The sequence below is a fragment of the Gossypium arboreum genome, chromosome 10 (genome assembly GCF_025698485.1).
Source record: "Gossypium arboreum isolate Shixiya-1 chromosome 10, ASM2569848v2, whole genome shotgun sequence".
In the NCBI taxonomy this organism is placed as follows: domain Eukaryota; kingdom Viridiplantae; phylum Streptophyta; class Magnoliopsida; order Malvales; family Malvaceae; genus Gossypium; species Gossypium arboreum.
Window position 1 is genome coordinate 124,718,041 of NC_069079.1, and position 25,552 is coordinate 124,743,592.

The window sequence follows — 25,552 nt, forward strand, 5'->3', positions numbered from 1 at the left end:
CCATTTCAAAATACATGCAACATCAAGAAACATATGCAAGCCCATTTGGGAGACTACTCAACCCACCAACCACTACACTCCACCGTACCAGCCATACACTCCATGTGGGGAATAGCTCAACCCACCCAAATTAACACTCCACAGCTTGCCTTTATCTCAGATTAACATAAATTGAGGCAAAGCCTCCAAGACGTGGACAAGCCACTTTCAGTACTTCCTCCGTCAATATCCCATCCCATGCATCGAGATAATAACAACATGGCATGCAATAAATAACAACAATCAAACATGCATTTAGGTCAATTTAACCCTAGGGGTATTTGGTAATTTATCTCCCGGGGTAAAAGCGTAAAATTTCCACTTTTAAAGGTATTTCAGTAATTTATCTATTTTAGGGTTTTCATGCATATTCCTACCTTTCACGTACTAACGTAATCACTACCGAGGGTTCTTCTTAAATTGGGCCGTTGGCCCATCATTCCAATTTTGGCCCATTAAGCCCAAAAATATCGAGGCACGAAATCATGCACTTTGCAATCCAAACATTGCAGCTTACCAAAAACATTAATCGATTTACCTCACGAGCATTCGCACACTCGTAAATCTACAAAATACCGGTTTTCGCATTTCGCTTTTCGACTTTTGCCGATCTAGACTAAGAAAGAGGGTGTTAGTTACACACATTTGCGACGATATCTTGACGAGATCCACACACGAACTGCCTACAATTGGATTACTAACACGTTAATCTAACTATTCAAATACTGAACTACGATTAACCCCTTACAATATTCAGTCAACCACACCTACAGATCATAGTAAGCTTATAAGAAATCAATAAGCAACTCATTAACAAATTTTGTCAATGTTTACCACATAATCATAATTTCACTGCAAGCTGTCTTTCTGAGCAACAGTCACTAAATCATTTATAACTGGAGCTACGAAACTCCAAATCAAGTGCCGTTAATTTTCCTGAAAATAGACTCATATATCTTTTATCCATAAAAGTTTCAGAATTTTGGTATGGCCAATCAATACCAGATTTTTCTTAAAGTTTCCCATGTTTCACTGTTTGACTAATCTGACCACTCTTCATTACGAATCAAATTTCTCATTGTACAGAATTTAAAATATGTTCTCGTTTATTCCATTTGAAACTAGACTCATTAAGCTTTAATTACATAATTTATTCAGCTTCTAATTCATCTCCCACAATTTATGGTGATTTTCCAAAGTCACGTTACTGCTGCTGTCCCAAGCAGATTTATTACCAAATCACTCTTTCACACCTAACTTGCATGCTTGTTATTTAAACATGTATATCACCAATCAATCATCACATATCTATGATTTTACTTAAGTATAATCTCCATTTCATCATTTTAAAGCACAACATGTTAGCTGATTTTTCCTTTAACATCTAAGGCACATGCATGCTCATTTGTTTGGCTCAACTTCACATATCTTCCATTTTCATCAAAAGAACATGAAACAACAACCATTTCCTTCATTTTAATTCATGACCAAATGCTCACAACACAACTAAAAATCAAAATATACTTCAAGAGTTAAGGTAGAATCAAGAAGAACTCATGAACCTCAAAATAGAAGCAAGGTACCAAGAACTTACCTTCAATTTTCCTCCTCCTAATGACCGAATACTCAAGAGCTTTCTCCTCTCTTTCTCTTCTCTAACTTTCAGCTATGATGAACAAAGATGGACAAAACTTTGTTCTTTTCACCCCTTTTCTTTTAATAAAACTTCATATTTCATCCATTTAATTCTTTAATACAAAAGACATGATATTCTTATCATGAAACATTTACCTAACCTATTATCATAAAACATTTACCTAACCCATTATCATGGAACATTTACCTAACCTATTATCATGAAACATTTACCTAACCCATTATCATGGAACATTTACCTAACCTATTATCAATTTGTATCAATTTGTACCATAAATTATGGATATCAAGTGTACATTTTGTCTACAACAACATGATGGCTGGCCACTTCATGTAAAATGGGAGGTTTGTCATGAAAATCCTCCTATTTTGCACTCTTATTTATTTGGTCACTTCAATTTAGCCCATAGCATTTTCAAACATTTTCACATAGGTTCTATTTCATAATTTCACCCCCTTTTTGTTATGGAACAAAAATTAACTAAAATTGTCGGGTTCTATCTTAAGTTTGGGCTTTCTAGAGGCCCACTGACATAATTAAACTTATGCCAACATTCACAGGATTCCCGAAAATTGGGGCGTTACAACTCTACCCTCCTTAAAGAAATTTCGTCCTCGAAATTTACCTAATCCAAACAGATGAGGGTATTGCTGTTGCATCGTCTCTTCTGGCTCCCAAACTCACAAGTTTCCCCTTCCTTAACTTGTTGAAAACGAGCGACTAAAGACTCATCGTTCAACTGCTTTTCCTTAATCTGATCCACCCAGGTTGGCCTCACTTGCAACTCAGCCAACAGACTTCCATCATCATACAGACTCGACGAGCAAACATTGCTCTCAAATCGAATCTGACTCTACGACTTAGAGCATCGGCTACCACATTAGCCTTGCTTGGGTGATACTTGATCGAACAGTCATAATCCTTAAGCAACTCAATCCATCTCCTTTGCCTAAGGTTCAGCTCCTTCGAGTCAACAAATACTTAAGACTCTTATGGTCGGTGTATATAATACACCTTTCTCCGCACAAGTAATGTCTCCAAATCTTAAGTGCAAATATCACTGCTGCCAACTCTAAATCATGAGTCAAATAGTTTCCCTCATGAGGCTTAAGCTATCGTGATGCATATGCAACCACCTTACCCTCTTGCATTAACACGCAGCCCAAACCCACGTGTGATGCGTCACTTGTACACAAAAAATCATTCCTGCACTCATTGAATTAACACAGTGCTTCATCGAAACTTTCTTCAACTTCTCAAAAGCTTCCTGCTGTTTCTTAGTCCATACAAACGGTACTCCTTTCCTTATGTGTTTTGTCAGAGGTGCTGCCATCACAGAAAAACCTTCCACAAACCTTCTGTAGTATCCTGCTAGTCCTAGAAAACTCCGTATTTCTGACACTGACCTAGGCGGTTTCCACTCCAAAATCGCTTCAATTTTCCGAGGGTCCACCTTAATCCCCTCAGCAGAGACCACATGTCCTAAGAAGGTTACCTCCCTCAACCAAAATTCACACTTGTTGAACTTCGTAAAGAGTTCCTTCTCCTTAATACTTACAAAGACTATACGGAGATGTTCATCATGTTTCGTTTCGGTTTGAGAATATACCGGATATCGTCAATAAAGACGACTACGAACTGATCTAAAAATGGTTGGAACACAAGATTCATCAGATCCATAAACGCTGCAGGAGCGTTCGTCAGTCCAAATGGCATAACCAGAAACTCGTAATGACCATACCGAGTCCTGAATGCCGTCTTATGGATATCTGCCTCCTTGACCCTTAACTGATGATATCCAGATCGAAGGTCGATCTTGGAAAAACAGAAGCTCCTCTAAGCTGGTCGAACAGATCATCAATCCTTGGCAGTGGATACTTATTCTTAATCGTCAGTTTGTTCAACTGGCGATAATCAATGCACATCCGCATTACCATCCTTCTTTTTCACGAATAGCACCGGTACTCCCCATGGAGACACGCTTGGCCTAATAAAGTCTCTATCCAACAACTCTTGAATTTGAGCCTTTAACTCCACTAACTCCTTCGATGCCATCCTATACGGTGCGATGGACACGGCACCGCTTCGAGCAACAAATCTATTCCAAACTCAACTTCTGGTTCGGAGGCAATCCTGGAAGCTCCTCCGGAAAAACATCTTGGAACTCCTTTACGGTCCTAACCTTATCCACTGTCAGCCCCTCCTCTTCTAACTAACTTACAAATGCCAAATAGACCTCACAACCTTTCCGAATCCACTTTTCGGCTCTTAATACCGACACCACATTGGACAAATAATCCCTTCGCTCACCTATCACCATAACCTCCTCATCCTTTATGGTCCTTAACACCATTCGTTTAGCAGTACAATCCAGAGTCGCTTTATGCTTAACAAGCCAGTCCATTCCCAAAATAAGATCAAACTCTCCGAACGGTAACTCCATCAGATCTCCAGGGAAAATCTTACCTTGAGTTTCTAAGGGTACATCCTATACAGATTGTCTACCCTAACCGAGTGACTCAAATGACTTAGTACAGATACCCCACTCACAATCTCCTCGGGCGCGTCCAAGTTGTCCATAATCCGCTCGTGGCCTCCAACCAATATTCGCCACATTCGGGCTATACTAGACACACCCTTAAAGATCTCCGTTCTGTTAGTCCCAAAGTCATTCAGAAATAGATCCCTGAATTTCGTTGCCCGAACTTGCTCCGGCAACCCTTTCCAGAACACGAAGCATTGCCTGTGATAGGGCATCATCCTCGGCATCGCGGTCATGAGACTCTACCTCTATTGCCGGTGGTACCGGTGCATCCACCGCAGGCATATGTCTCGAAGACGAAGATCTCGCTCGAGCACTTACTCGGCTCGTCCACGACCTCTTGTACTCATATCGTATTATATTGATTACAATTTTATGCATCAATTAATATTCCAATGTTTATTACGATGTTTTATGAATCGACAGAGTTGAGAGTTTGTTTTCAGAATCAAGTCTAGCTACGCTTTTAGTCTCTTATCGATTTTCCTATGGTTTCAGATCATCCTATCTAGAGTATCCTAATAGGGTTTCAAGATGACAGATAATTTAGGAAAATATTCGAAAAATTCGAATACTTACAGACTTGGTAGGAGATTCTAATGCCACCTTCTAAAGATCTAAATTTTGAAAATTGAGTTTTTCGCATTCTTTATAAAATTTTCGTTTTCAAAATCTTTGTTTTGTAAACCCATTCCACAGAAGTTGTTGCAACCTAGGCTCGATACCACTAAATGTAGCACCCAAACCCGCCCGAAGTTATGGCGGATCAAGATGCCACATAAAAAGCGTAAAAAAATTCCATTCTAAGTCTAGAAAATCGTACTTGATGTTCAAAAGATTAATTCATTAAGGGTTAAAGTGAATGGAAGTCATGCACTGTAGGAAACCTAAAAGAGGTGGTGAGTCCATCGGACTACTTAAGTACCAACCTCCTTCGGATCCAATCCTGACATGCATACCGCCATTGCCACACCTTAACGTCATGGATATTTCTAGGAAACCGATTCGATTAAGTCATTTTAGGAAAAGTGATTAATTTTGGAAAATACTTTCATTGCGGAAGCTTTGCTTGTTGTCGTGTTATTTTGAAATCAACTGTTGTTTTTGAAAACACGCCCTAAAGCTATCTAATTTCAACAGTTAAAATAAGTATTACCTATCTTAGTAATACATAATAAAAACCATCAAAAATAAATAAGCGGCTTTATTACATTTAAAAGCCCAAAACCTCAAACGTAATTAAAAAGATGTCTAGTTCACCAGAAGAAAATCAAACTTTCAGAACGGGTGGCCACTCCGAATTCCCTCACAGCTCCAAGCCCACTATGGTTGGGGATTTCCTGCGTGGATGAAAATAAAAGGGGTGAGTTTGGGGAAACTCAGTGTGTAAGGAAAACCCATTCAAAGCCCAAGTCAGCTCAAGCCTATTGGGCCTAAGCCCATTCAGGTAACAGTGGTACTAGGCCAGAGCCCTTTTCAAATTACAATAAACTGGGCCTTAGCCCCTTATTCAGATAATAGTATGGCCCATAGGCCCATTTCAAAATACATGCAACATCAAGAAACATATGCAAGCCCATTTGGGAGACTACTCAACCCACCAACCACTACACTCCACCGTACCAGCCATACACTCCATGTGGGGAATAGCTTAACCCACCCAAATCCAACACTCCACAGATTGCGCCTTCTTTGCTCGATTATCAATAAATTGAGGCAAAGCCTCCAGTACGTGGACAAGCCACTTTCAGTACTTCCTCCGTCAATATCCCAGTCCCATGCATCAGATAATAACAACATGGCATGCAGTAAATAACAACAGTCAAACATGCATTTAGGTCAATTTAACCCTAGGGGTATTTCGGTAATTTATCTCCCAGGGGTAAAACTGTAAAATTTCCACTTTTAAAGGTATTTCAGTAATTTATCTATTTTAGGGTTTTCATGCATATTCCTACCTTTCACGTACTAACAGAATCACTACCGAGGGTTCTTACCGAATTGGGCCCGTTGGCCCATCATTCCAATTTTGGCCCATTAAGCCCAAAAATATCGAGGGCACAGAAATCATGCACTTTGCTGTCCAAACATTGCAGCTTACCAAAAACATTAATCGATTTACCTCACGAGCATTACACACTCGTAAATCTACAAAATACCGGTTTTCGCATTTCGCTTTTCGACTTTTGCCGATCTAGACTAAGAAAGAGGGTGTTAGTTACACACTGCTTATGACGATATCTCGATTTAGATCCACACACGAACGCCTACAATTGGATTACTAACACGTTAATCTAACTATTCAAATACGAACTACGATTAACCCCTTACAATATTCAGTCAACCACACCTACAGATCATAGTAAGCTTATAAGAAATCAATAAGCAACTCATTAACAAATTTTTGTCAATGTTTACCACATAATCATAATTTCACTGCAAGTTGTCTTTCTGAGCAACAGTCACTAAATCATTTATAACTGGAGCTACGAAACTCCAAATCAAGTGCCGTTAATTTTCCCTGAAAATAGACTCATATATCTTTTATCCATAAAAGTTTCAGAATTTTTGGTATGGCCAATCAATACCAGATTTTTCTTAAAGTTTCCCATGTTTCACTGTTTGACTAATCTGACCACTCTTCATTACGAATCAAATTTCTCATTGTACAGAATTTAAAATATGTTCTCGTTTATTCCATTTGAAACTAGACTCATTAAGCTTTAATTACATAATTTATTCAGCTTCTAATTCATCTCCCACAATTTATGGTGATTTTCCAAAGTCACGTTACTGCTGCTGTCCCAAGCAGATTTATTACCAAATCACTCTTTCACACCTAACTTGCATGCTTGTTATTTAAACATGTATATCACCAATCAATCATCACATATCTATGATTTTACTTAAGTATAATCTCCATTTCATCATTTTAAAGCACAACATGTTAGCTGATTTTTTTCCCTTTAACATCTAAGGCACATGCATGCTCATTTGTTTGGCTCAACTTCACATATCTTCCATTTTTCATCAAAAGAACATGAAACAACAACCATTTCCTTCATTTTAATTCATGACCAAATGCTCACAACACAACTAAAAATTAAAATATACTTCAAGAGTTAAGGTAGAATCAAGAAGAACTCATGAACCTCAAAATAGAAGCAAGGTACCAAGAACTTACCTTCAATTTTCCTCATCCTAATGACCAAATACTCAAGAGCTTTCTCCTCTCTTTTCTCTTCTCTAACTTTCAGCTATGATGAACAAAGATGGACAAAACTTTGTTCTTTTCACCTTTTTCTTTTAATAAAACTTCATATTTCATCCATTTAATTCTTTAATACAAAAGACATGATATTCTTATCATGAAACATTTACCTAACCCATTATCATGAAACATTTACCTAACCCATTATCATGGAACATTTACCTAACCTATTATCATGAAACATTTACCTAACCCATTATCATGGAACATTTACCTAACCTATTATCAATTTGTATCAATTTGTACCATAAATTATGGATATCAAGTGTACATTTTGTCTACAACAACATGATGGCTGGCCACTTCATGTAAAATGGGAGGTTTGTCATGCAAATCCTCCTATTTTGCACTCCTATTTATTTGGTCACTTCAATTTAGCCTATAGCATTTTCAAACATTTTCACATAGGTTCTATTTCATAATTTCACCCCCTTTTTGTTATGGAACAAAAATTAACTAAAATTGTCGGGTTCTATCTTAAGTTTGGGCTTTCTAGAGGCCCACTGACATAATTAAACTTATGCCAACATTCACAGGATTCCCGAAAATTGGGGCATTACAAACTCCAATTTTGATGGAATATTGATGCAAAATTTTGCCACCAGAGTGCAAATTGTGACAATAATTAGTAGTCTTTTATTCCAATACAATATAAGCACATCAAAGTCAAGGCACATAAACTTTAAGTTCATGGTTGTGTGAGCATTCAATGTGAGGCACACGGCCGTGTCCCAGCCTGTGTCCTTACCTATGTAACTCTCTGACTTGGGCCCGTGTGGCTGGCCGTGTCGACAATTTAATTTTTAAAAATTAGAAGCAGGGGACACATGGCCAAACCACACGCCCGTGTGCGTGGCCATGTGTCACACATGGCTGAGACACACGCTCGTATCTCTGCTTGTGTGGATGAAAATAGGCCATTTTCAGGCCCATATTTCTCACCCATTTTGTATTCCACCTACAACAACATTTAAACACATTCGCCAACCAGTTCAAAACATTTAAACCAAGCCAAATACAAGTATTATGCATAACATATCATCACATATGTTCATGTATTCAAAACTTACCTAATTATGTAATCATGTAAGTTTACCAAAATTCAATCCAACCATACTAAATACACATATATTAAACATGATATAACTTCATACATATACATCCAACATGCCATCACTAGCCATTCCAATGGCTAGTTACAACTAATCATTTACATAACCTCATTGACCAAATTGACCAACTTAGGCTATACATGCCATTATACCAAAATAAGTTTGCTATTTATACTAAAACAAGCTGAAGGATAGTGTGATGATGCTCCGATTAATTTCCAACTTCCACGATCTTTTCGAGCACTATAAAACAGAGGAAAGAAAATAAAGTAAGCATTTTAATACTTAGTAAGTTCGTAAAACAAGAATTTAACTTACCACTTATGTTCATTTAAAGTAAACATACAAATAATATGCATCCAAAGCAAATTGGCCATTTGCCTAAACACATATACTCATCAAGCAAGCTAGTCATGAATTCCAAGTACTTTTCATATAACAAAGATGAGCTCATCATATAACAATTTCCACATTATATATCCATATAACTTATACATTTAAAATAATTCATCTCAAATTAAGATTATCTCATATTGAAACTTTGCTTGTTGAATTTATTTGAAATTTCAATGGATACACCAGTAGTACACTCGAAGTGTACGAAACTATAATCCTTCAATTCATATTTGGGAGTGCTCAATAGAGCACATAATCAGGAAGAACACTTTCGAGCCATATTACGTGAAGCTCATAAGAGCCATATTCAGGAATCCCATGCGAGCCAATAACGGGTAGCTCCGAAGAGCCAATAACGGAAAGCTTATACGAGCCAATATAGCAAAAGTCCCTGTTTAAGAGTAGATCGTTCATAATTAAGTGGAGTTGAATGCAATCCTAGAGATAGGTTGACATAAATCTGTCGGATTAGAGTCAAATCTAATAAGGGAATCCATAGATCAAGTTAATGCAACAAGAGGGGTTTTAATTAGAAAGGAATTTCAATTAATCAACCTAAAGTCTATTGTTCGTAGTCTCGAGAGAGATATTAACATTAATTAGGGATTTCTACTGATTAAGTTAAGTGAATAAATTGTCTAATTCAAAAGTAATAAGTGAAGTCTAGGTGGATTCTTCCTTGGGTATTGTCTTCTCCATCAGTTTTTCCTAAAGTATTTTCCAAACTTCATCTTTGTCGTAATCTTAGTTAATTAGATAATTAGATTTAGTTTAAAAACACACTTTAATTCCTAGGCTAGATAATAAAAAGATAGTAATTACTAGTACTTTTAGTCCTCGTGGATATGATATTTTCGGTCTCACCAAAACTATACTACTATTCGATAGGTGCGCTTGCCTTAGTCGAATTTATAGTTAGTTTCACGACCATCAGTGGTCCCGAAACCACTATTTCGATTTCACTAAAAACGGGCTATTACATAAAGACTTAGTTTTTTGTTCTCGATTATGTGTATTTAATTCTTGGTTTAATATTTCTTGAGTATTGATCCGTGATTGATGTGCTTAAATTGGAGGTTGAATAGCCCTGTTTAAGAGTAGGTCTTGCGTAATTGAATAGAGTTGCATGCAATCCTAGAAATAGAATGAAATGAATCTACCGGATTAGAGTCAAATCTAATAGAGAATCCATAGAACGAATTAATGTGATAATAGGGTTTTAATTAGAAAGAAATTTCAATTAATCAACCTAGAGTTAGTTGTTCTTATGCTTGAAAGAGATATTAGCATAAGTTAGGGATTTCTACGGATCAAGGTGCTAAGTAAATAAATTGTGTAATTTAGATTGATAGTGACAGATGAAATCTAGTGAATTCTTTCCTGGGTATTGTTTTGCTTCTTGGTTGTTAATCGATTATTTTCCTATTTTGTTCTTTGTCGTGTTCGTTAGTAATTAAATTAGTTAATTTTAGTTTTAGTAAATCATTCAAATTATTCTGTTAAAAAATAGAAAAGGCAGTAATTATTAGTACTTTTAGTCTTTGTGGAATGATATATTTGCTCCCCATAACTATACTATTAATTGATAGGTGCACTTGCCTTAGTCAATTTTTTAGTTAGTTTCACAACACATCACAAATTGTCTGATAAATGCGAGGCACACCCCACATTTTCCATTATCAATTTAATGAATCCAAACGTTAGTGCCTAAATTAAAAGCTTTTCAAATTGGGTGACCAAATTAGGAACGAGGGCATAGTTGAGTGACCGTTTGTATAGTTTACCCTTAATTTTTTTTAAAATTTTAAAAATATTTTTTATAATTTTTATACTTTTTAAAATAACTTTAATAGTTTTTAATTTTTAAAAATAATTTTTATATTTTTTTAATTTTTTAAATTAAAAATAAATTAATTGCTTACATAACAATCCAATGTATGTTATGTCAACAAAGTTAACAAACGCTAACTTTTCTATACATTTTGAGTGATTTGATAAATAACACAAATGTAAGGGCTAAAAAACAAAAAATTAAATTAAAAGCTAAAATGACTTTTCCTATAAAAATATGAAGTCAAAAAATCATTATGCCTAAATTTTATTATATAATAATAAATTTTCTTTTATATATATATATATTTGAGGGAGGATAATGGAATTACTTGAAATTGATCAAGAATTTCATATTTACAACATACCAGTCTTGCTTAAATTGAAGGGTATAAGAAAGTAGAAAAAGGCAGCTTTTTGTTTTGGATATTTGGAGGAGTTTAAGGTTTTCAAAATTTTAAAAGAAATTTATTCGAATAAAAATATTGAATAATTTCGAAATTTATGAAGAATTTTAAGAGAGGATTTCGCTTGGCTCAAATTCTTCTTTTGTTTAATTCTAATATATTTTCAATATTTTATTTCATTAAACATATTTATAGATTTACAAATCCAATGATTTACATATTAAATATTTTTGTATTATTTTATTTTTAATATATATAATTATTCTTTTTAATAATTAGTTTTAATTCAAACAATTAGGATTGCTGACATTTTAAATTAATAAATTAAAACTTTTAAAATTTTAAAATTATTCAATCAAACACACCATATTCTTTAAAGTATAGTTGAAATATTTAGTATTAATGTTATAAAATACAATTAAATAAATGAAAAATGATGGTATAAAACTGTGATACAAGCTGCTCTTTTATCTCTTTTTAATAAAAGAATAATAATTACAGAGATTATTATTTGCTAATAAATGGTGGGATAGGACTTGAAATTAATGTTGAAGTTTAAGATATTGAAATCAAAGGGAGGTTTATTTTGGGTTAATTGTAGGTTGGAAAAGTTAGAGTGTTACAACATTTATTAAACTGTTTTATGCATAATCGACAAAAATGAAGTAAAAACCAGCATCCTAGTAATACAGTAGGGGGGTATCTGGAGATAATACCATCAACACCATTATCAATACCAATGAAAGAATCTATTCTAAAGAATAAACCATAACCTACAATTAAAATAGTTCCTTTTAAGTACAAATCGGATAGAAAAAGGAACAACAACAATCCTTGAATTACACCTCCAACGATTTCTCCACCTAAAATAGAAAAAAAATGAAGAAAATATCCAACATCCCACTATTGAAACACTGAATTTTGACACCTGATATGCGATGCACATGAACACCATTAAAATGAAAATAATTGTTGAAAATATACGGAGAATTCCCGATGTTAGAAAGGTAGAGGCTATGAAAGATATTGATTGATCGAAACACATTGCAAGAAAGGCAAGTAGTACTTGAAGTGCTGTCCTGAAACCATGGTGAAATGGTTTAAGCAGGGCTAGTATTAGGAAAAAGGTTACTATGAAGACAATATAAGTTGGAATATAGAAATGAAGAAAACTAGATTGATCCATGACTGATTTCCCTGGTATTGTTAAATCATATGATCCTTTGGACTTTGAGGTATTTTCACCTTACCAAACACCACCAGGGGGGCTTAGACTGGCTTGGTTTGCAGCTAGAAGTAGTCCTAAAATTACTCGTAAGGCATTGCGGTCCTTGCCTGATATATTATCCATATTGTGAAAAATTAGTGATGATGCCTTTGTCACATGCTTGACGATTTGTTTCTCCAATTTACATTTAAAGTTTGAAACTTCTGGAATAAAGCAACCACGCAGAATAGTAATGCTTTCCCTATTAATTTGTTGTTGTGCTACATCCATTACCGTCCAACCAGCCTGATTGTTGGCATGCTTATCGGCTTTGCAGATTAATAGTAGTTTAAGCATCTGTTCAAAAAAAGCTACGTAATTTAGTTGATCCTATGCAAGAAATACAAAAGAACCTAATCAATACGGACTGCTATTGAAGTAGATGAGTCAAATCTCGGGTTGATTATGGTGTCAAAACCATTTTTTTTATTTGAAAGAAAAAACGGGGATCGACTTTTAAAATCGAATGCGGAATTGCCACCAATCTCTTGGTTTAGGTGTGATTGGGCCACCTACTAAAACGTTTTGTTCCATTAAAGACAATTTTGGTTCACGTAAAATCAAAAATGGTTCGGGAATTGGTTACGCATGAGGAAGGGTGAGCACCCTCATTACGCCCAAAAATTGGTACCAAATTGATTCAATGCTATCCTTATATCAAAAGTTTTAGAAAGATTTTTCGAAGCATGGTTCTTTAAAATGTGTGAATAATTCAAGTTAATTGTCAAAATTCTCTCGTTTCAAAGATACGCAGCATCATACCCAGCACGATTGGATACGATCTTGTATACTTTCAAAAATACAATTGATTTTCGACTTTCAAAAACTTGTACACTAAAATTATAGAAGGATATCCAAATATTCAGTTCACCGAAAAAATCATACCCAGCACAGTAGGGCACGATTTCCCGAATTCCCAAATATTGCATATTGCCTTGCTTTTAACAAAGAATTTAAATAAATGGTTGTAAATTATCTCAAAACACAACGATCTTATTGGAAATAAAATGGAATATGATTTCAAAGAGTTAAAAACCACAAAACAACATTTTGTAAATCAAAGGGAAAAGAAGTGATGAATAGGGGTTAATTCGCATGAAAAACGTACAATACTTGATAAGTGCAGATAACATAATCTTATTCAATCAATCAAATCAAACAAACAATTGATTTAAAGCAGCAAAATTTATGAGCATGGGTGAAACAAGTAAACACCATGTAAATATACATAAAATGTCGTGAGGACAATTAATTTATGACATACCAAGTAATATAAAACTGATATAACACTAAAATAGTTTCTAAAAATGATGGACTAACACGCAAATAATATATGCTAGGACTTGAAATAATTTATAAAAGGAAAAAAATTAGAAATATAAATATAATTAAAAACATTTGAATCAAATAAAATGCCAAATATTTAGAAATTAATAAAACATTTATTTGAAATTTACAATATCAATACAATAAAGATAATTTTTTTAAAAACATAAAATATGAAAAGATTGCATGTGTATAAAATATGAAACTAAATAAATGTATATGTGAATAAATTTCAAAAACAACGATATACAAAAATAACATGGAATTAAAATATAAATTATAAGATCAAATTAACTTCATCATGCATTATGTATGTACAAATATATATTCAAACATTTAAACGAAATATTATATGAAGTGTTAAAATAAAATGATATTAAAAAACTTCAAAATAACGATTTTATAAAAAACAAAATAAGGTTATTAAAAATAAAAACAAGCAGATTTCAAAATAATAATTGTTAAAAAACTCGATTAAAATAACATATATGTACAAATATATAAAAAGATTTGAACCAGATGTTATATAAAATATTGAAATTATATGATATAAAGAAGAATTTCGACGCAATTATGCAAATAAAAACAAAGCGAGATTATTTGAATAAATCAACATGCATAAAAATATTAAATGAATTTTAAAATAATAAGTCATACAAATAGGAAGCTTAATTAAAATTGAATTAAAACATAGGGATAATTTATAAATAAAATAAGTCATTTAAAATTAAAAAGGACCAGCGCGCCACACATGTGGATGTTCAGGGACCAAATCTGGAAATATTCCAGATCCCAAAACACAGCACCTAGGCGCAGACTGAAATACAAAGACATGCAGATTCTAAGACAAATTTGAAATAAAATAAAATGTAAATAAAGATCAATTTAAAGGTCTGTATGAAGACGAAGGACTAGTCGCGCAATTTGACCACTTGAAGTGCCAAACTGCGGATCCAACACATGGATCGGGTTTGCGCGCGGATCTTCCCAACTCTACACAGCACCGTTTCAACCTCAGCACAAAATCAAGCCTAAAAAACCCTAAAATCCCACATTCAAAAACTTAAGAACAAATTAAAATAAAAAACCTATAATCTATCTCCCTTATTCATTCGGTCGAACATTAGGCACCTTTCAACTGCCATTTGGCCTTTGTATTTGGCCGGCAGTCATCAAGCGAAGGCTAAATCTGGTCTTGTTCGACCACAAATCCAAGAGCCTTGCTCAAAAGCTTCAAGATCCTCTTTTAGGCTTCGATTACGACGAAGCAAGCAAGGACATGAAGGAGCCAACATTAAGGTAAGTCCCTTTTCCCTATTTTTTCTGTAAAAAATCTATATACAGGAACAAAGAAGAAAAAAAAACCTAAATTAGAACACGGAAAAATGAATATGAAATCACCTTATTTTCATTGGTTTTTTTGCTCTTTTTTGTATCTAGTATTTCGTAATCCCCTTTTACAGTACATTCAATGGCTTTTTATAGCCGGATTTTACAGCATAAATAAAAGAAAAATAAAAAATCTATTTTCTTGCTGTCATTTGTTGTTATCTGCTGCTTGCTGTTGTGGTTGTTAGTTCGTTTCAGGTGTGCATGGCGTGGAGGAGCTATTCTTGGGCGTGGAGCGTGGCGCGCGTGGAAGAATCGGTTGGAGGCTGCAACGACTGAAGCTTCTAGTGACCTAGGGTTTCTGCCGAAAAGATTCATTAATGTTTTGGGCTTGGGTAATGAGTTATTCAGGTTAGTTGGGTTATATTTTTAGGTTAAATTTATTATCGGGTTTGGAGATTTATTTGGGTTAATTGGGTTATTTTATTTTTTGTAAAAGAATTTGGACTTTGACTCATTTTGGGCCATTTATTATTTTTTCTTTTGTTTTTTTATATTTATTATTTTTGGTTTATAATGGGCCGGGCGAATTGGGCCTATTACATATGGAAAATAGCTAAGTGCAGTGTAGTGTTTCCATCTTCTATTAGAAAATATGGACATCACGTATATAATAAGGTAATTACATGTTATTATTTATTATCATGATAGGTTAGCCTAAATTAAAAGTGATCTAATTTGGGTAAAATTTTATTGGGCTTTAATTATTAAATAAAGTATGGGTCAAATATGTGTAGATACTCTAGTAATTGAATTCTAATAAAATTCTGATTAATGATGGGCTAATTAGAATTTGATTAGAACTAATATGCCAAGGTTATAAATATTAGGGTTATGGTCCCCAAAATTATACACAATATATCTTTTTTAATATCCCATCATTAAGAAAGAGAGCAGATATTCTCTGAATTTCTTGTATGCTAATTTGGAAGATCAAATCCCCAAGATCTGGTAAAACTTCAAGAAATTCATGGATTTAGGTATGCTTCCGCATCTAGTTTTGTTCTTGATTTATTCTTGATGATTTGACATGATAGATCTTGGTTTATTAACTTTTATTTTAGATTTATTTTACAAATCTAACAAGTGGCATCTAAGCCTCGTCATGTTAAATCATTAGGAATTGATTCAAGTTTCTTTTTTAAACGATTGATTCATAAAATTTTATGGGTTTTATATTTGGATATATATTGATCTTTGAAAGCTTATAGTAAAGTATATTTTTTGAATTTATAATTTTTTTAAGGTTTTCCTTTTCTTTTTTTCGATAGATTAAAAAAAGAGTTAGCGATAAATAGGCATAACTTAATTCATATGTATATTTTGATTATATACATATATAATAAATGCATGTTGTTTTGGAAATTTATATAAATATATATAATTATCTTTTGATTTGATTGAAAGATGAAATTAAGGTAAATATTTTGAAACAAATAAATTCAGATTTTGGCTTTTAATTAAGGATGTCTAATATTTTAAATAAATTGGTTGAAACAAAATGCCGCCAAAGTGGCCTCTTTTGTGTAGATTAGTTTATTTGAAATATTAAGATGATTATATGTTTTTGTGATTCATGCGTTTATTAATTGACCTAAAGATAAGTTAATATTTGGCAGAATTTCAACGATATTTATGGTGATAAATGTGTGACAATTATAAGGTATTTTATGTGAGCAATAAGTTAGTCCAAAGATTAATTCATTGTTTGACATAATTTATTGTCAATGTTTGATTGCTACAACAAGAGTACCGCTTACTGTTAATATTACTGTCCAACGACTTGATATTAATGTTGTGTTTGGTATCTTGAGATGGGATTAGCCATTATCTTGAATTTATTGTTTACTTATGAATATTAATTTAAGCTTGTTTTTATGCTATATTCAGCTAATTTATCTTTTGCTGCCACAATATCTGCTAATATCACTACAGCAAAACTGACTTTTAGCGCCGCAAAAAACGCCTCTATAGATGGCGCCGCTAAAGGTCATGGCCTTTAGCGGCGCTTTTCCCACAAACGCCGCTAAAAGTCATGAAATTTAAAAATATATATATAAAAAATACCATGAAAAATATAAAAAATTAAAATTCATTATCAAAATATTGAGAAGAATAATATCCATGATTTAAATACAAAAATTTTCTATTAAAATTCATTATCAAATTAAAATAAAAATAAAAATATAGAATCAAAACTAAAATAAATAATAAAATTAGATTAAATATAAATATAGAATCAAAATAATAAAGCACCAAACTTGTATGCTGCCCACAATTATAAGTCACTAAAACCAAGAAAAACAAAATGACTTAATTCATGGAATTCACGAATGTTAACATCGACATGAGTTTAAAACTTTGCCTTCTAAGGATGTTCAAAACCGAATCCACAATAGATCAAGCAGACTCGGTTTTAGCGAAAGTTTCAATCTGAACTGTGAATTCCAACATACCCCTACACCACATAAAAATAACATTGTTTTACACTAAAACTAGCAGATTATATTAGAACATTGTTTACCTTAAAAATATGTATAAATTAAAATCAACTAAGGCTAAAATACCTAAGGAAGTGCTTTAACACAATTGCGATAAGTATAAAGCATCGATGCCATCTCTTTCCCATCCCGGATAAGTGTGTTCGCCATGCCATCAAATACAAGATCGAGACTAAAACAAAACACTAAAAAGTTTATCAAAATTTTGCAATTAACTTTAGACTCTAACTAGCTTGGGCAAAAATAAGTTTTCTAAACCGTTATTATTTTAATAGTAAATATAATTTAACGATTCTAAATGAGTTAAAAATTTTAATATATATAATTACATTAATTTATTAATTTATTAATGATTTTTCGAAAAATTATTAAAATATTTAAATAAATAATATTATTATAAATTTAACACGGAAGAAGAACGAGAATACAAATTAATTATATATATATTTGACAATTATTCATACTGGTTGTATTTTTACATGCCAATAAAAAGCAATAAAAAGCAATGTTTTACCCTAAAAGACTAGCGTTGAATCATGGTATCTGAAAAAACTTAAAGAAATAGAAATGATTGTAAAGAAGTAGTGAATAAGAACATTACATACTATGAATTTATATTCAATGCACTCTCTGTAAATGGTTATCAACATGGAAATGAAAGGATCCTTATATGAAACAAATGGTAAATTTTGAATTTGGCAATTGAATCTTCATATCCTTATATGAAGTTTGGTCGGCAAATGAAAATGAAAGAAAACTAAAGCAACATGATTCCAAAGGTAGAAAGCTATCTAAGTTAATGTCTTCGTGCACACATTTGTCTAAACCAATAGCTCTACCATGCTTTTATACCTAGGAAGACTCAATTAAGGACTACCACAAATGATGAATGCTAAGTAGAGAACCACCAAATAAGAAAACAAGGCAATTAAAAAATGTAGTGGTTAAACTCAAGTATGTTATTCAAGTAATAAAAAAAATTCAGGTTTAATTATGAGCCCGGGAAGTGAGCTGGAGTACTTTTCCACTACAATCAATGAAATCTCTTCAGCCTGGTGTGAACTCAGTAAGCCTACAGTAGCAACAAAAAGGTACCTACTTCTATGGTCTTAAAGTTAAAAGAAAAAACAGAAACCAGTTCCATAATTTCATTCTATGGCATGAAAATAATCGAAGCAAGTTCAATTTTATATCAGGCATCCTTGGTCTGCCTAACAATATAGTCAGATTCACATCTAGATTATTAAATGATTATTCAGTTTCATACCAAGAAATTTAAAGAGTTTAAAAGTAAATCTAAGTTTCATGGTGTAAAAAACTTAGTATATCACAGTTAGCAATCGAAAGAAACACAAAATTGGAATTTGGAATGATACCCTTCAAGGTCAATACTCAAAGCTTCTCAGCTGACATAAGAAACAGAAAGCATAAATACTAGGGTCCAAAATTGATCTGAGCTTAAAAACTAATCAACATCCAATAAATTGAAACCAGAACACCCAGAGTAGCAAAAACAGCTGCAGGATTCTTTTAAATATTAGCACTAGAAACAAATTTGCACCAACATTCAAAGAGGTAATAATCCACAACTTCAATTTACAGCATTCAAACACTTCAATTTGCAGCACTTTAACACTTCAATTTACAGCATTAAAACACTTCAATTTGCAGCACTTTAACATTTCAATTAACAATATTTATAGCACTTCAATTTGCAACATTTAAGCACTTCAATTTACAGCATTCAAACACTTCAATTTGCAGCACTTTAACATTTCAATTAACAACATTTAAACACTTCAATTTGCAGCACTTTAACACTTCAATTTACAGCATTAAAACACTTTAATTTGCAGCACTTTAACATTTCAATTAACAACATTTAAACATCTCAATTTCCAGCAACTAAACACTTCAATTTGCAGTACTTAAACACTCCAATTTACAGCACTCTAACACTTCAATTTGCAGCACTTTAACAGTTCAATTTACAACATTTAAACACTTCAATTTGCAGCACTTTAACATCTCAATTAACAACATTTATACACCTCAAGTACAGCGAAATGGAATAGCTTTGTTCTTTTTCCCCTTTTTTTATTACTATTAGTAACCACTAGAGGACTGGTGGTAGCATAGCAATATTAGTTTTTTTATAAATAAACAAATAAATAAGATCATCATGTTTTGTATAACTTAAGATCAGAGAAATGTTTATCGCGTATACCTGAACTTTGCATCATTCTTAGGAATTGAAGGTAGCCTAGTCAGCCTTCTGGTAGAAACACTTCCTCCAAGATTTAAGTGATAATGATATATCTTATTATCACTAATGCCTGCAGCCAGACACAAAATTGACTTTATTAAATACATAACGAAGAATTTAACAGAAGGGACACACACACACACACATATTAACATCTCAATTAACAACATTTATACACCTCAATTAACATCTCAATTTCCGGCAACTAAACACTTCATTGTGATGCACTAGCAGGTTAATTAGAGCCTGAAATTGCTTCATTAAAAAATTATAAAATATACTTCAAACATTTTACTTTAGAAATTGAGGGTAGTAAGCAATTTATTAAAAATTTAAAAAAGTTATATAAGATTTTATTATAAAATATTTAATAAAAAGATAAAATTACAAATAATTATAATTAAAATTAAATGAATATAATGAAACTTAACCAAACCAAGAGATATTGATTCATTGAAGTTATCAAAACCTAAATTGATATCCACAAATTTATCATTCTCTTCTCATTTCAGCTAAACTTCGTATATAAACCACATGTCATTATGGAGGTGAAGTTAATAGTTAAACAATGAAGGTAATCATTTTAACTAAAATGTTGGTTCACCTCTCTGACTTGTGCAATCAATAAACATTTCTAATAAATTTGAAATTAATGAAAAAGAATATATAAATCAAATGCTATTCAAACAGTGAAATTTGAAGTACCTTTTTTACTCCTTTCAGCAAACATATTTCTCCCAGTAAAAACTGCTATAGGGAACGAAAGAATTATTTGGCTAATGATGCCTTTATTCCATATGGTGATAGAAGTCACAAAGATCAACACCTCAAGCAAGCCGTATGCAAAACGTAAACTCTCATACATCAAGATTTCAACAGCATCTTGTTCAGTAGCCTTTTCCTGATGATGGAGAAAACACTTATATTAGTTAACTGCTGAAATCCCATATTCAGTTCTACTACTAGAAACTTACAAAGAGCCTATTCAATCACCTCTAAAATGTCAAAGCTAAATAAATATATCATCAGTTCCTACTGTTTGTGGAGGAAAAGAATTTCAAACCATGAACTAATGAAAGCAGCTAATTTCAACAGCTTAATAACAAATGTACCCTTTTCCTATACCGATATGAATAGTTCTCTCATAGGCAATTCATCAAACATAAGGAGAGTAAACTTTAGATTCTTTACCATACGCAATCCAACACAAAAAAAATTCCTATAATTCTATAATCTCAATTGAATCCATAGAGAAACCCAAGAAACGGCTGGAACAACACATTGCGGCGGATTTTAAAGAGCACCTCAAAGAAAGAAAGAAAAAAGTCGATGGCATAGAAAATAAAATAAAGAAAACCCATTAACAGGAAAACGTGAATGCGACTGATACCTTGAATTAAAAGAAAACCAGTAGGAAGAAAACCAGTAGGTTACCTTCAATCTAAGCAGGGAGAATAAACTACTAAAAATAGTAATGATTTAAAGCTATCCAGTAAAATTGAAAGGAAAAAAAAAAGAAAAAAGTACAGGACATGATGGAAAGAAAGTTAAAAGAGATAAGCCGACTCACTTGACAACCATCGATTTCATGTGCTAAGACTCGAACATGCTCGATAGCTCTGGCTTCACACAGTTCTTCGCTCTGCTTTGCTTCCAAAAACCCTTTGTGCCTTTTTCAGTTTCTTTTTTTGTAACACCCCAAACCTGGCCCAAACGTTATGGCCAGATCCGACATGCCACATCGAAGCGTTCAAAACATTTTATATTGTTGATCCAGAAAAACCTACTTAGTGTTTTAAAAGATAATTTCATTATAGGTTAAAGTGAATGGAAGCTGTGCACCAGGTAGGAAACCGGAAAAAAGGAGGTGAGTCTATCGGACTACTTAAGTACCAAGCTCCCTTCGGATCCCATCCTAGACATGCACACCGCCATTGCCACACCTTAACGTCATGTATATTTCTAGGAAACTGATTTGATTAAGTCATTTTTAGGAAAAGTGATTAATTTTGGAAAATACTTTCATTGCGGAAGCTTTGTTTGTTGTCGTGTTATTTTGAAATCAATTGTTGTTTTTTTTTTTTTTGAAAATGCGCCCTAAAGCTATCCAATTTCAACAGTTAAAATAAGTAATACCTATCTTAGTAATACATATTAAAACCATCAAAAATAATTAAGCGGCCTTATTACATTTAAAACCCAAAACTTCAAATGTAAATAAAAGGATGTCCAGTTCACCAGAAGAAAATCAAACTTTCAAAACGTGTAGCACCCCAAACCCGGCCCAGAAGTTATGGCCGGATCTGGCATGCCACATCAAAAACGTTAAAAAAAAATTTTTCATTCTAAGTCCAGAAAATCATACTTGATGTTCAAAAGATTAATTCATTAAGGGTTAAAGTGAATGGAAGCTGTGCACTAGGTAGGAAACCAGAAAAGAGGTGGTGAGTCCATCGGACTGCTTAAGTACCAAGCTCCCTTCGGATCCAATCCTAGACATGCATACCGCCATTGCCACACCTTAACGTCATGGATATTTCTAGGAAACCGATTTGATTAAGTCATTTTTAGGAAAAGTGATTAATTTTGGAAAATACTTTCATTGCGGAAGCTTTGCTTGTTGTCGTGTTATTTTGAAATCAATTGTTGTTTTTGAAAACGAGCCCTAAAGCTATCCAATTTCAACAGCTTAAAATAAGTATTACCTATCTTAGTAATACATATTAAAACCATCAAAATAATTAAGTGGCCTTATTACATTTAAAAGCCCAAAACTTCAATCGTAAATAAAAGGATGTCCAGTTCACGGAAGAAAATCAAACTTTCGAGCGGGTGGCCACTCCGAATTCCTCACGACTCCAAGCCCACTATGGTTGGGGATTTCTGCGTGGATGAAAATAAAAGGGGTGAGTTTGGGGAAACTCGATGTGTAAGGAAAACCCATTCAAAGTCCAAGTCACTCAAGCCCATTGGGCCTAAGCCCATTCAGTAATATGGTATGGGCCAAAGCCCTTTTAGATTACAATAAACCGGGCCTTAGCCCTTATTCAGATAATAAAGATGGCCCATAGGCCCATTTCAAAATACATGCAACATCAATAACATATGCAAGCCCATTTGGGTAATAGGGTCTTGGGCGAGCCCTTTTCATTACAATAAACCGGGCCTTAGCCCTTATTCAGATAATGATGGGCCCATAGGCCCATTTCAAAATACATGCAACATCAATAACATATGCAAGCCCATTTGGGAGACTACTCAACCCACCAACCACTACACTCCACCCGTACCAGCCATACACTCCATGTGGGATAGCTCAACCCACCCAAATTTAACACTCCACAGATTGCGCATTGCCGCTCGATTATCATAAATTGAGGCAAAGCCTCCAAGACGTGGACAAGCCACTTTCAAGACTTCCTCCGTCAATATCCCAATCCCATACATCAGATAATAACAACATGGCATGCAGTAAATAACAACAGTCAAACATGCATTTAAGTCAATTTTAACCCTAGGGGTATTTCGGTAATTTATCTACTAGGGGTAAAACTGTAAATTTTCCACTTTTAAAGGTATTTCAGTAATTTATCTATTTTAGGGTTTTTCATGCATATTCTTACCTTTCACGTACTAACAGAATCACTACCGAGGGTTCTTATCGAATTGGGCCCGTTGGCTCATCATTCCAATTTTGGCCCATTAAGCCCAAAAATATCGAGGGCACAGAAATCATGCACTTTGCAGTCCACATTTTGCAGCTTACCAAAAACATTAATCGATTTACCTCACGAGCATTCGCACACTCGCAAATCTACAAAATACCGGTTTTCGGCATTTCGACTTTTCGACTTTTGCCGATCCAGACTAAGAAAGAGGGTGTTAGTTACACACCTGTTTGCGACGATATGCTGACGAGATCCATACACGAACCGCCTACAATTGGATTACTAACACGTTAATCTAACTATTCAAATACAAACTACGTATTAACCCCTTACAATATTCGGCCAACCACACCTATAGATCATAGTAAGCTTATAAGAAATCAATAAGCAACACATTAACAAATTTTTGTCAATGTTTACCACATAATCATAATTTCACTGCAAGCTGTCTTCCTGAGCAACAGTCACTAAATTATTTATAACTGGAGCTACGAAACTCCAAATCAAGTTCCGTTAATTTTTCTTGAAAATAGACTCATATATCTTCCATCCATAAAATTTTCAGAATTTTTGGTTTAGCCAATAAATACCAGATTTTTCTCAAAGTTTCCCATGTTTCACTGTTTGACTAATTTGACCACACTTCATTACGAATCAAATTTCTCATTGTACAGAATTCAAAATATGTTCTCGTTTATTCCATTTGAAACTAGACTCATTAATCTTTAATTACATAATTTATTAAGCTTCTAATTCATCTTCCACAATTTATGGTGATTTTCCAAAGTCACGTTACTGCTGCTGTCCCAAGCAGATTTATTACCAAATCACTCTTTCATACACCTATCTTGCATGCATGTTATTTAAACATGTATATCACCAATCAATCATCACATATCTATGATTTTACTTAAGTATAATCTCCATTTCATCATTTTAAAGCACAACATGTTAGCCGATTTTTCCCTTTAACATCTAAGGCACATGCATGCTCATTTGTTTGGCTCAACTTCACCTATCTTCCATTTTTTTCATCAAAAGAACATGAAACAACAACCATTTCCTTCATTTTAATTCATGACTAAATGCTCACAACACAACTAAAAATCAAAATATACTTCAAGAGTTAAGGTAGAATCAAGAAGAACTCATGAACCTCAAAATAGAAGCAAGATACCAAGAACTTACCTTCAATTTTCCTCCTCCTAATGACCGAATACTCAAGAGCTTTCTCCTCTCCTTTCTCTTCTCTAACTTTCAGCTATGATGAACAAAGATGGACAAAACTTTGTTCTTTTCACCCTTTTCTTTTAATAAAACTTTATATTTCATCCATTTAATTCTTTAATACAAAAGACATGAAATTCTTATCATGAAACATTTACCTAACCCATTATCATGAAACATTTACCTAACCCATTATCATGGAACATTTACCTAACCTATTATCATAGAACATTTACCTAACCTATTATCATGAAACATTTACCTAACCTATTATCAATTTGTATCAATTTGTACCATAAATTATAGATATCAAGTGTACATTTTGTCTACAACAACATGATGGCTAGCCACTTCATGTAAAATGGGAGGTTTGTCATGCAAATCCTCCTATTTTGCACTCCTATTTATTTGGCCACTTCAATTTAGCCTATAGCATTTTCAAACATTTTCACATAGGTCCTATTTCATAATTTCACTCCCTTTTTCTTATGGAACAAAAATTAACTAAAATTACTGGGTTCTATCTTAAGCTTGGGCCTTCTAGAGGCCCACTAACATAATTAAACCTATGCCAACATTCACAGGATTCCCGAAAATTGGGGCGTTACAGAACGGGTGGCCACTCCGAATGCCCTCACAGCTCCAAGCCCACTA

At 33.4% G+C, this 25,552-nt stretch overlaps 3 long non-coding RNA genes across 5 annotated transcripts; 1 reads left to right on the plus strand and 2 right to left on the minus strand.

The window, feature by feature from the left end:
* Positions 1-5,378: 5,378 nt before the first annotated feature.
* On the minus strand, positions 5,379-24,991 carry LOC128282268 (uncharacterized). 2 transcript variants are annotated; one of them, XR_008272486.1, is made up of 3 exons: positions 24,860-24,991; positions 23,898-23,939; positions 5,379-5,578 (listed from the first exon to the last, which is right to left on the minus strand). It is a non-coding gene; the product is annotated as an uncharacterized LOC128282268 (long non-coding RNA). The 2 variants fall into 2 exon arrangements; XR_008272487.1 differs by lacking the exons at positions 23,898-23,939; positions 24,860-24,991 and adding an exon at positions 7,423-7,546.
* Positions 14,617-15,789, plus strand: LOC108487331 (uncharacterized). The gene is made up of 2 exons (XR_001871626.2): positions 14,617-15,146; positions 15,425-15,789. It is a non-coding gene; the product is annotated as an uncharacterized LOC108487331 (long non-coding RNA).
* On the minus strand, positions 19,582-21,825 carry LOC128282269 (uncharacterized). 2 transcript variants are annotated; one of them, XR_008272488.1, is made up of 3 exons: positions 21,574-21,825; positions 20,709-20,904; positions 19,582-20,073 (listed from the first exon to the last, which is right to left on the minus strand). It is a non-coding gene; the product is annotated as an uncharacterized LOC128282269 (long non-coding RNA). The 2 variants fall into 2 exon arrangements; XR_008272489.1 differs by lacking the exon at positions 21,574-21,825 and adding an exon at positions 21,394-21,516.
* Positions 24,992-25,552: the final 561 nt, after the last annotated feature.